This window comes from Ochotona princeps, chromosome 32 (genome assembly GCF_030435755.1).
Source record: "Ochotona princeps isolate mOchPri1 chromosome 32, mOchPri1.hap1, whole genome shotgun sequence".
Lineage (NCBI taxonomy): Eukaryota > Metazoa > Chordata > Mammalia > Lagomorpha > Ochotonidae > Ochotona > Ochotona princeps.
Window position 1 is genome coordinate 5,446,974 of NC_080863.1, and position 12,441 is coordinate 5,459,414.

The following is a 12,441-nucleotide window of genomic DNA, read 5'->3' on the forward strand; positions in this document are numbered from 1 at the left end:
AAAGCATTAAAAAGGGAACACATCAAAACCAATAAGAACTAAGCTCTCCCTTGAGAAGCCCCATTGCTGAGAAGTTGCCCTGGGTCCCTTTCATTGGCCTTTCTTCACTGGAGCCTCTTCACTCTAGGAGAGGTAAGGGGCCATGACAGGTGCTGGGCAGCACAAAGCCAGCTTGGAGGAGGAAGAGCTGTGCAGTGGGAGGAGGAACTGGGTTTACTCACCCCGAGCGGAGCCAGTTCCCTCAGCAGGCTTCGTCATCAGCAGAGCCCATCACACAGCCCCAGCTGTGTGCGATGTGACCACTCTGGCCAAGCACACACGGCGCTCAGATCTGAAGGGAGTTCTCCTGCCATGGGCTTCCTCGTCCCCCAGGCCACAAGACACGGGTTGGCCGCAGCTCTCCCATGATACTGCGATGACAGAAGCGCCACGCTGTGCCCTCCCTGCCTCCCACAGCCGGTGCAATGGCCTGCCAGATGCAGCAGTTACTTAGCAATGCCTGGTGGTTATCTCACCCACATTGTTCACACGGACAGACAACGCAGGGCCATCCTTCCATAGAAGCTCTTCTCTCCTCCCACACACTGCTCGGTGCCACGTCATAATTCAGATTACTACATGAAAGAACAAAACAGTGGGTCGTGCCCAGGAGGAAGCAGTCCCTCCACCACCTTGCAGGATCCCTCTGATAATCCCTTTGTCTTCTGGGCCTCAAGTAAAATTACTCCACGGCATTTCAAAGGAACTAGAGAATACAGCGGAAAAGCTTCGAGCCGTAGCCCACCTGAGACTCTGCTAACCACATCACTCCAGGCAGCTAAGCCTCATGTGCTCCATTCTTTTTTACTTTTCTATTTTTTATAAGCCATCATTCTGAGGCAGGACAGAGGCAGCAATGTGGGAGAGGAGAGGGGCTTAAAGGAAACTGTCTCCAACATTTCAGTGATTGAACACACTGGCCTCACAGGAAGAACTCGGGACTTGGTGTATACATTCCAACTTTGAACTCAGCCAGACTACCCAATCTAAGACAAACATTTCAGTGGGATCCAGAACAAATCTTGGCTCATCAGATTCAGGAATACCTAGCATGCGTTAATATGCCCACTCGACAGATATGGAAAAGAAAGCACAGCAACCAGGTGCCCAAGTTCGCAGGGGGCAGAAGTCCAGAGCCGGGACGTGCGACCAGGTGCTGTAGCTCCACAGCAGCTCTGACTTGCTGCTTCGTAGGCCTCTGCCGGAGATTACAGGGCAGCAAAGTCACCAACAGAGGCCAGCTGGGGAGCTGGCAGGCTAAATATGAGTAACTCCTCTACATAAATGAGTGAGCAACCAGTAGGACTAGGATATTTCCTTTCTGCTTCTGAAATTCTTCTACAATACATAATGCCTGGAAAATGTTATTAAAAGACTATGTGCCATTTGGAAAGTACTAAACAAAAGCCTAAGTAGGGGATAGAAAGCAGAAGACTTTCATAATTTCAGCTGGGTAAAAGTCAAGTTTAGAACCATAACTTTCTGGTGACTCCAAGACCAGCAGTGCCAACTCATGCCTAAGGGAGTCAGGTAGGCTAGATGCCAAACTGGTTGGCTTAGGGGATCAGCCTGCTTGTTATGACTTGTGAAGTGTGAAGCCCTGTATGCACGCATGCTCGTGGTTAGCACAGAAAAGGAGGGAGAGGAGGGTGTTGGCCTGGGGAGGACAACCCTAAAACAGCAGTGCTGGGGAGGCCCAGGAAGTACATCTCAGCACCTCCCCATACAAACTTCTGACAACACAGTTTTACCTCCAACCAGCTGATAGAACTGTTGTTTGACACCCTTTGTTGCTTTAAAAAGGGTCTGCCATTTAAACACATATGGGAAGAGAATTTTAAGACAGACATAAAGGGATTCCCTTTACCTATCCTGAGCAGCAAGGGCTCTGGGGTCCCCAGGAAGGATGGAGAGAATAACTGTGTTCACTGTTGGAACTGGCTAGTGCTTGAGCCACTCAGGCCATGGGGACCTTGGCCAAGATTGAGTCTGGTGAGGGAGACCTTCATCTACTATTCAGAATGAACCTGTCTCAGGAGGCTGCAGGAAAGGGGGCAGGGGATCTTCTACACAGAAGTCTCTTCTGTCACATGGGTGGGGGAAACCCCAACTGAGTTTGAGAATAACAAACTAGACAATCATGCACTGGGCTGGCAGGGTGACTCAACAGGCTAATCCTCCTGCAAGCACTCACATCTCATATGGGCTTCGGTTCATGTCCCAGTTGCTCTACTTCTGATCCAGAGCACTGCTTATGGCCTGGGGAGCAGGATGGCTCAGGTCTTTGGGGCCCTGTACCCATCAGGGGGACCTCAGGAGAAACTGCTGGCTCTCGTTTCCTGGTTCCTGGCTTTGGATTGCATTGTATTAGATCAGCTTGGCTCAGCTCTGATTGTAGCAGCCATGGGGGAGAGAATCAGCAGATAGAAGATCTGTTTTTCCCGTCTGTAAATCAACCTTTCAAGTGAAAATATAAATCTTCAAAAAAAAAAAAATGAACTGGCAAGCATCCCTGGTCCTTTACATGGTTCAGTTTAAGCCAACTCCATTTCCAAGGAATGCCAGAAACCCAAGAAGAGGGAGGGAGCGAAGATCCGAAGGAGGAGAGCTGCCCTCCGGTCACAGCAGCTGAAAGGCCAACGAGGGTCTTCCTCCACTCTTTTCAGAGCCAAGAATCCAGTAAGACTTCCCATCCCTCTGCAATGCACAGCGCTCCAAGTATCAGAGACGGAGAGCCGATGGGACTGCAGTCTACCACATGAGTAGCACTTCCTTCGCTTCAGTTCAAGATCTTCTCTGTAAACATAAAGGGTACTTTATCTGAATTAAATGTGATTTTATTATCTTCCTAATACATTTGTGGCTCTTACAGATCCACACCTTTAAATCTGAACCACACTTATCCTAAAACACGTGCATTAAAAACACCCCGAGGCTAGAAAAAAAACATAAAACACACTGGGTGTGTGTGCAACTTTAACCAAAACCCCCACTCCACCTTAAAGAGTATAAACTAGTTTTTCTAGAAATAATAAGATCTATTGCTAGAAAAGTTGGAAGCACAAGGACATTAACAGGGAAGTGGCTCACTAATAGGACTCTTCAGTTGTAGAAGAGTCTCATGAGAGAAACAGTGCAAATTCTAGAATAAACTAGTCTGCAGAGCAGGGACTTCGGGTATAAAGAAAATGACATCATCACAGGGCTGGGATCTGAAACAACTGTTCCATACAAAGCTGGTTACAAAGCCCAGTTCATTGCAAGTCAGTAAGAAAGGCTACTGATCTCAGATCGAGCAGTGCAAAGCCACGGATGGCTCCAGGAATGCTTGGTTCACACAGTGGCCTGGATTTTCTGAAATCTTGTTATTTTGACAGAATATAGTTGTAACTCAAGGGTAAGTGAATTCAAAAGGGAAAAAGATTGTGATGTAAAAAATGGGTTATCTTGCATATTAGAATATTTCCTAAAAAAATAGCACAATTTGTTACTTTGGTTTGAGATTATAGAACTCCGGGAAGCTTGGGGCTGGTATATAGATACCATCTCGTACAGCATGAGCAGGGGAGAGACTGGCCCATCAACAGAGTGCTAAAAACTTTTGCACTCTGCCAGAATAGAAAGGTTCCCCTAAGCCTGGGGCAGTTGAACCATCCTGCTAACGTGGTCCTGTGCATCCAGAATGAGCAGCATCAGCAGGGTGGAAGCCCCCTCCTCAGTCACCACTTCCAGAGCTCCAGCACAGCACTCCCAAGCCAGGTGCCCTCCAAACTCAGGGTTCTGAAACCATTGCAAGGATCTGGTTCGTAATAACACATACAGGTGGTGGATGGGAACACATACAGGAGTGCAGGTGGGAGCCCCTGACCCTCACTCCCTCTGCTGCTCAGAAATAAACTTTCATGGATCTCATTACCACATCAATTAGGAAATGGCAGGAGGAGGAAAGTTCAACCAAGCTAGTCACCTAATTTGAGACTTTACAGGAAAGAAAATTGAACCTATCGTGATGAAACACACATAACTAAACTGCTCTGTATCTGTTAACCAGCAGCACTGATGCTAAATGGCATTGGAAGGTCAGCGATGCGAACCTAATGAAAGTACTCATGGGATGGTACATACTGGCATCCTGCAATGCAGAAAGGATGCAATGCAGAAAGTGAGGCAATGTGTCAACTCCAAAGTTACACAAAAATGGAATTCAAAGAAAAGAAACAGATCCTTGGAAGGTCGTTAAGAAGCCTCTTGGGATGCCTGCATCTCGCGCAAAGTGCCTAGGTTCGAGTCCTTGCTCTGCTCTGGATTCCATGCCCTGGGAGGTAGCAGGTGACAGCTTGAGCAGCTGGAATTCTTGGGGCTTGTTGGAGACCTGGACTGAGTTCCCAGCTCCCAGCTTTATCCCACCTAGCCCTGGCATTCCAAGGGATTTGGGGAATATGCCAGCAAATGCATGTGTTCTCATTCATTCACATTCTCTTCCCTCTATCCCTCCATAAATATTAAACAAACAACAACAAAAAAAAATGAAGGACTTTCAGATCCCCTCACCACCAGAAAGCATTCATAAGCCACTCAACTTCTGGGCCCGGCCATTTCAGTGGAGATACAAATATTTAAAATGTCATTATCTGGAAGGCAAAAGTAATTCCCTGGAGAAACATGAAGAGTTTCTTCTAAGCCTCCTTTCCAGGTTCAAGTCCACAGCAGGTCCTTAACCTGAATACCAACAGATATTTAACACAGGCTATGGAGCACTGAATGTGCTTGTGGTTTTTATTAAAGATCATCCTTGTGTATTTTAAGGGATGCCCATTTCCAATACATATACGGCAGCTTAAACCACCACACGAGTTAACTGGCTTATCCCAGAGCCTTTTCTTTGTATCTGGAGCCCACCAGCTTCTCCCAGTTCTTACAGAGCATTACACATCATCTTGATCCAGTCACCCCATTGTGCTACAACACACCATAGTGGATTGTTTAAAGAAACAAACGGAAAAAGGGAGGGTGGAAAAAAAGTTTCTACAGCATCCTGCCAATGGTTCAAGAAAGTTCAATGGCCCCTGTGGAGAAAAGTCAGATGTATTGAGTGGGGGCTGTGCTCCCCAGCAGAGTGCCCAACCCTGCTCTCTTTGATAAACAAATGCCACAATCAGCACAATGACCACAAGGAACACTCATTTTAAAAACACCACATGCCAAGCTGGGCTTACTGCTATGACCACATGAGGTCACCTCTGGCTGATCTTAATTTCCTCACTCCCAACTCCTCTCTAGAAGTCTTAGGAGGTAGGAAATTATTGGCTCTGGAGAGGAAAAAATAAAACAGTCTAAATACTGTCTGCCCAAACCTCATTGTAAAGACGAGAGGGAAGTTCAGAAATGGGTAAGAGCCACACCCAGAGTCACAGAGCCCAGGGCAAGTCCCAGAAAACCCTGGTAGGCTGCCAGCCCCAGGCTGTCATCTTCAGATCCTAAGGAGAACATTTGTCTGCTGAATTTGGGGCATACAACACCCACACCTCAGTCATTCACACTCCAGAACAACGAGGCACTCGGCCTCCTCCATTTCAGCCCTGTGGTCCATCCATCTGCATTTGTGAGACAACTAAGCTAACTGCAAAGATGTACAGAAGACACCCTCCTGGACTTCTGCAGCTGGAATATACCATGTGAATTATTTAATCAAACTTTACCTTGCAGGCGAGTAAACATTCAGCAATTGAGGGCTTACACAAAGACACACCTGAGGCCATGGCGCACCTCTCCCACCTCCCAGTGTTCTTCCCTGACACAGGGCACTGCAGCTGTCTGCTCCCCACAGACCAGCAGACTCGCACTGGCCATAGCAACACACAGCTTTAAGTCCTCGTCCAGTGGCGGCCACTGAGCCCCAGCCAAGTACAACACGGGCTGGAGAAACAAAGCAGGGGAGGTCACAGGTGTGGTGATTAATCAGGAAAAGGGAAAGCTCCATGGCAAGCACAACAACTGAGGATGGAACAGAAAGGGGGAATGGAGGTGGGGTGGAGAACACACAGGGCAAGAAGGCAGTTGAAAAGGGGGAGCATCCTGCCCAGAGGTAGACATGCCCCTTGGGATACTAGCATCCCATATGGGAGTCCCTGGGCTCACACCCCACCCCGTCTCCATTCCAGCTTCCTGCTAAGGCACACTCAGAGGCAATGGAGACGGCTTCAGGCCTCCGACTGGGGATCCCTGGCTCCCAGCTTCAGCCTGGCCCTGGCTATTGCAGTATCTGGAGAGTGCATCAGCAGACAGGAGCATTCTGTCTAGCCTGTCTCTTTGCCTTTCAAATAAATACAATTAATAACTTAAAGACTAAAGCAAGCAGGCAAAAAGATGAGCATGAAAGCCCCAAAGGGAGAGCTGCGAGTCACACAGGCGCAAGGCTCTGCAGAGGCGAAATCCCTAAGACCTGTTACTCTCCCTGCAATGCCACTTTCTCTACAAGGCAGGAGCATGTCAACTTACTAAATTCATTCATTTGGTTAATTAAAACAGACTTATTTGAAAGAATCTTTTCTGTCCGCTATTTCATTCCCCCGATGTCTGACAGCTGGCACCAGGGCAGGTTAAGCCCCAAGGAATGCCACAGGAGTCTCCACGTGGTTAGCCGTGTTCAGACTGTCTCCCAGGGAACACCTGCACAGGACGCTGCAATCAGGTGGAGCTGGGATTCCAAGCACTCCCAAGATGGGATGCGGGCATGCATCTCAATCAGTATCATTAACTGCTGCATCAGATGAGCCAAGTCCGAACACAGCGACAGACAGCCCTCGGATACAGTTTCATAAAGCAGAGTTCAACACAAGTATTTTTTCCACTTTAGCCAGTGGGTGGGATTCAATACTTACACTGGATAGGGCAGCCCAACCCTTGGCTCCCAACCTAGCCGTGTGGATGGTTTCTCAGCCTTTCCCCCAGAGGTAGCCTGGTGGCGGCGTGACCCCGAGACCGCCCAGGAAGCAAATACCGCTGACTCAGGTCATGGTCAGTTCCAACAGGGGGAAAGCTTGCCCAGCCCAGCCGGTCCTGGAACAAGCATCAGTACGGGCTTGTGCTGAAGACACAAGCTCTTCCTGGGACTCTGCATGTTCCCACACTAAGGTACCACAGAATGTCAATGGTAGAGGAATGGAGGACTGGTTTTGCACAATCAAAATTTTCCAGTAAAATATTCTGTCTTAAAACACATTTCGCTTTTGTAAAAAGAGAAGTCACTTTCAAAGGACTGGGTTGTAAGATGTGTAGGGCTGGTCAGCTGAGAACGACCAACACTGCCCCTAGGCTGTTACCAAAAGCACCAAGGAAACTACAGAGAAGGAGGGATACAGTCAAGGGTACTGGGAGATCAAAACACCCCAACCGACCTCCTTAGGATATTTCAGATGGGTACTTTAGTGCCCCCATTTTTAAGCTTTAGAAAATGTGCAGCCATACAATTCTCATGGCAAAAATAACCCACAGTGAATTCAAAGTCGCAGCAAGCATGGGTCACAAGTGATCAGGGTACTAACAGAATACAGTCACTCCACTTTGTGTCACCCACTGCTTAGGCCCAGACTTCACTGAATGCTACATTTGTTGGCCATAACCCCATCTTCACTCCGGATGCAACACTCGCACATCAGTATTTGAACAGATACTTATGGGGCCAGTGTTGTGGGTTAGTAGGTTAAGCCACTACCTGTGACGCTGTCATCTGATGAGGTGCCAGTTCAAGTCCGGGCCTTTCCAATTTGATCCCGTTGCCTGCTAGTGTACCTAAGAGGACAGCAAGAGGTGGACCAAGTACTCGGGTCCCTGCCATGTATGTGGGAGACCCAGATGAAGCCCTTGGCACAGACCCAGTTATTGTGGCCATTTGAGAAGCGAACCAGCAGATGGAAGATCTTTCTCCCTCTGCCTCCCTGTGACTGTCTTTCAATGAATCTTAAAACTTAGGCTTTGACATACTTGGCACAAAACGTACGCATAGTAAGTATCTTTAACTTGGAGCAATAGGATCTCTAGACTTGCTGTAGTTCAAAGCATTCATGGCAAGAACACCTGCAGTACACAGTTGCATGCTTGGACTGCCGAGACACACACACACACACACACACACACACACACGAGTTCCTCTTCTCCACGGCTGCCTTCCACAGTCATGACTCCTGGACTTCTCTACAGGAACTGTTTCAGCGAGACAGATCTCTAACACTCCCTCCCCAACTCCTAAGTCCTTCAGGGAATGTGTTAGATACATGTTCCACCTGCCAGTCACTGCCCTGCTACTAGAGCCAGTTAGCAAGCCACAGAGACACTTGTCACTGTCTTCCTGCTTATCTTGTAGCAGCAAAGTACCGAGGAAACAAATGATTATCATCTTGTCACCTGGAAATACGATCTTGCTCTGGGAAAGCCAGTTTAAAAAATTTAGTCCACGCATGATAGACGTTCTTGATTTAACAGGATTTTAGATCAAGAGCTTGGGGAGGGGGTAGCAGGACAGATGAACAGTGTGGAATGAAGACCACAGTTACAGCAATGTAAACATCCCCCACAGAAAGCTCCCAGGAGGCTCCTGCCCAGTTTGTGAGGGACAAGCGCCTGCAGCCAAAGAATGTTAACTCTCCCATTTCCCATAGAGCATTTCCCTTTGGTCTACCAGCCCCACGACATCCTCTCCAGGTACTCACTGCTCTGGGACTGTGGATCTGAGTCCTAGAAGCCAGGTCAAGGCTGATGAGCTCTCAGAAGTCAGCACGGAATCTCAGTTTGATGTTCACCATCATGACTGGCACTTGTCTCTTTTCAGAGATAAAAGCAGCAGCAGAAATTCCCCAAAGATGATGATCACAGAGGCTGACAGGTAAAGCCACTGCAACATGGGCATTCCAGTTGTGCCAGTTCTCACCCAGATCCCTGACAAAGGCAGAAAAAGTAGAAGATGGCCCAAGTGCTTGGGCCCCTGCCAGCTACATGGAAGACCCAGATGAAGCTGCTGAGTTTGGCTTGGCCCAGCACCGGTTGTTACTGCCATCTAGGGAAGGAACCAGCAGGTGGAGACACTAGCTCAATCTGACTTGTGGTGGTTGTGCAACCCTTTCACTTTGCACAAGAGGAAACTGAGGCACAAAACAGGATGCGATTCTTCCAGCATAGTTAGGCCAACTGATGTCCTCGGGATTTGCCCTGCTGAAAAGCAAGGGTCCAACGAAGGACCAACTGAATCAACAAAAGGCACAGCTTACGTGAGAACATTCTGGCACTGGATTGTCCCCTCCCTTCTAAAGAAAAGCTTCTAGGTCATACTAGAAAAAGGCAAGAACAGACGGGACACTGTCCCATGAGACAGCCTCAACTGTTCCTCCTCCTCCACAGTGAGTCTACCTAAACCAGCTGAGCACACTAAGCAACTCTCCCGTCAACAAGTCACACAAAAACCCTACAGCACTCTAACGATCCAGCACCCTTCCAGGCAACATTTTGTTTCATTCTCAACTATTCATTTTTCAAGGAAAGAAACTTGGGACTACAGAAGTTTGGTCCAAGAACCACAGCTGGTAAACAGCAGGGTTGGAAGCTTAGCCTACGTCTCCCCTCTCCATAATCAGCATACCTTCCCCTGCACTCTCCACCCTGTGTTAATGACAAGAAGCCAAACACAACAGCAGACCAAAGGGCTGATAGAACCACTCCCTCAGGCAGCTAAACAATGACTGAATTCCTTGCTGGAACCCAACACAGACCCTGCATCCTCAGAACTTGGGAACTGTGGATAGGAAAGACTGTGACCACCCCCCACCCCCATTCTCCCTCTGAGAGGACTCAGCCCCGGGCTGTCCCAAGGAGCTCTGGGCTGTTCACATGATCCACCGTGGTAAGGCTGCAGCCAAAGTTGTCAGGGCATTTGGCTCTGGATGACATATGCCAGCTGTGCAGGGCGGTTCCCTTCAAGGAAGCTCCCACACACTCCATCCCCGAGCTGCACAGGGGCCAGCTAATCTAACCAGGACTTGTAAGGCAACTTCAAAGAAGATCCCTGAGAGCTACATGAACTGCACAAGGCTTTGCAAAAACTCGCTGCAAGCTAACGTGGAGGTTCCTTCTGGTGAGCAAAGCTAAGAGAATGTCAAAAGAATTTACCCCTGGCACCGTATTCCTTTCATAATACTCTTCAGAACTAGATCAAACTGGAAGTGCTGTGAAGGATTATAGCTTACACTGGAAAACTAGAAAAGCAAAATGAGAAACATTGGACGACATTAGCTAGTAACAGAAAACTACTTTTAAGGAATTCAACAAGAGCTTTAACCGCACCGATCCAGAGACGAGACTCTGATGACGTCTAACAGTAGAGAGCAGTTTATAAATTGTATGGAAATTGCTCTTAACTGCAAGAGAAGAAAATTTTTGAAGCGCAAGTTGTATTTAGCACTCACTCTGTACTAAGCATTTTCACGTATTTTATCTTAATAAGCATGAAGAAAAGAAAACTGCATCCAAGAAATAGACACTTGGAAAAGCTTCACCGCTTCCTGGGGCGCAAGGCAGAAGGACCACGCTGGAGGCAGAGGAGCCCCGGGCAAGAGGCCATCACTGCAGGGCCTAGGACCACCTGTAGCTGTGAGAAGAGTACACGAGTGATGGGAAGCTCTGGTAACCCTCTTGGGTTTGTGTCTCATGTGGATTAGTTACAGATCACCTGGGAGGTCTAATGAACCCACAACACCATTTTCCATATTCAAAGATGAAACTGACATGCCACTGTTATGAGCACAGAAATGTTTTCACAACCGGATGTCGAGTTTGCACTGATCTACCCATTTATCTTCCAGCCCTCCTTGCCATTCTTCTTTATCCATTTATCTGTTAATTTTTGAAATAATTAGAGACAGAAGGAGAGGGGGAAAAAGGGGGGGGGGTATCTTCCAACCACTGGGTCACTCCCCAAATGGCTCCAACAACCAGAGCTGGACCGGACAGAGGTCAGGAAGCCAGCAGCTTCTTCCTGGTCTCCCACATGGGTATAGGAGTTCAAGCACTTGGGCCACCATCTGCTGCTTTCCCAGGCACATTATCAGTGAGCTGGACTCAAAGCGGAGCAGCCAAAACTTGAACCAGTGCCCATACAGACGTTGGCGCTGCAGCAGAGCCTTACTGCACTGTGCCATGGGGCCAGCCCTGAAGGCTGCATGTGAGAGATAAATGATGGGTGGGAGTAGAGGCACTCCCAGCTTTTCTGGGAACATGCCACAGAGAAGCCCTGCCATGTCCACAGTGTGAGCCAGCCCGCAACTCCACATTCATTGCTACCAGCTTCCAACAGCCAAGTCCTCCCATGTGCCTGATGGCTGAAGCACAATTTATGGGCAGGTGCTGAGGCACAGGAAAGTAAGCCAGCGGTTGGGCTGCCAGCATCTCACATCAGAGGGCCTGTTTACCAGCTGTTCTTGGACATGGAGGGCCAGCTACTCCATGTGCTCTGATCCAGCTTCCTGTTAAGGCACCCGAGAGGCAGTGGATGTAGAACCAAGAGTGTGGCTTCCTGTGCGCTCGCAGGAGACCTAGAGGTAGCTCTGGGCTGCTGTGCAGTCCTGCCCCTCTTGGCTACTGTAGGCATTTGGGGGGGTGGATTAGTAAGTGGAGGATCTTTGTCTTCCTTTCAAAAACATTTTTTTAAAAAGCACAATTTAAACTTAGAAGTAGCCAATGCTTACGAAGCTTTCATTAATGCAGAGGAAATTACTGCCACTGTTTCCCATGCACTAAGCCTTCAGCAGTCTTCACACCCACTACCCCTCATGCTAGGCACTGTTGCAATCTGTACTTCACATACAGAGTCACTGATCTTAGGCAAGTACGGAAGGTCAAACCTTACAAAGCAGAAATAAAGCAACCCAGTGGAGCCATGGTTCCCAGGTACAGACCCAGAGCCAGTGTGTGGCTGCCTCCCACACATTATGCTTCCAACTATTTTCTCTGCCCTTCATTGCTCAAGCTATGAAATATATGTAAATGAAGGAGGCAAATTCATACACTGATGGACTAAAACTGCTAGAAGAATGAACCAGAAGGCTAAGGCAGGAATGCCAAATTAACCAATACACAACACAAAAAAACACACCTGTTATAAGCAGCTCCAGCTCTGGGCCCGGTGGTGTGGCCTAGCAGCTGAAGTCCTCGCCTTAAACACCCCAGGATCCCATATGGGCGCCGGTTTTAATCCCGGCAGCTCCACTTCCCATCCAGCTCCCTGCTTGTAGCCTGGGAAAGCAGTCGAGGACGGCCCAAGGCTTTGGGACCCTGCACCCATGTGGGAGACCCGGAAGAGGTTCCTGGTTCCCGGCTTCAGATCGGCGCAGCACTGGCCGTTGTGGTCACTTGGTG

General features: G+C 48.5%; 1 protein-coding gene across 3 annotated transcripts in view; it reads right to left on the bottom strand.

The window, feature by feature from the left end:
- Positions 1-12,441, bottom strand: part of PSD3 (pleckstrin and Sec7 domain containing 3) — a 342,030-nt gene that overhangs the window by 191,281 nt on the left and 138,308 nt on the right. The window lies entirely within an intron of this gene.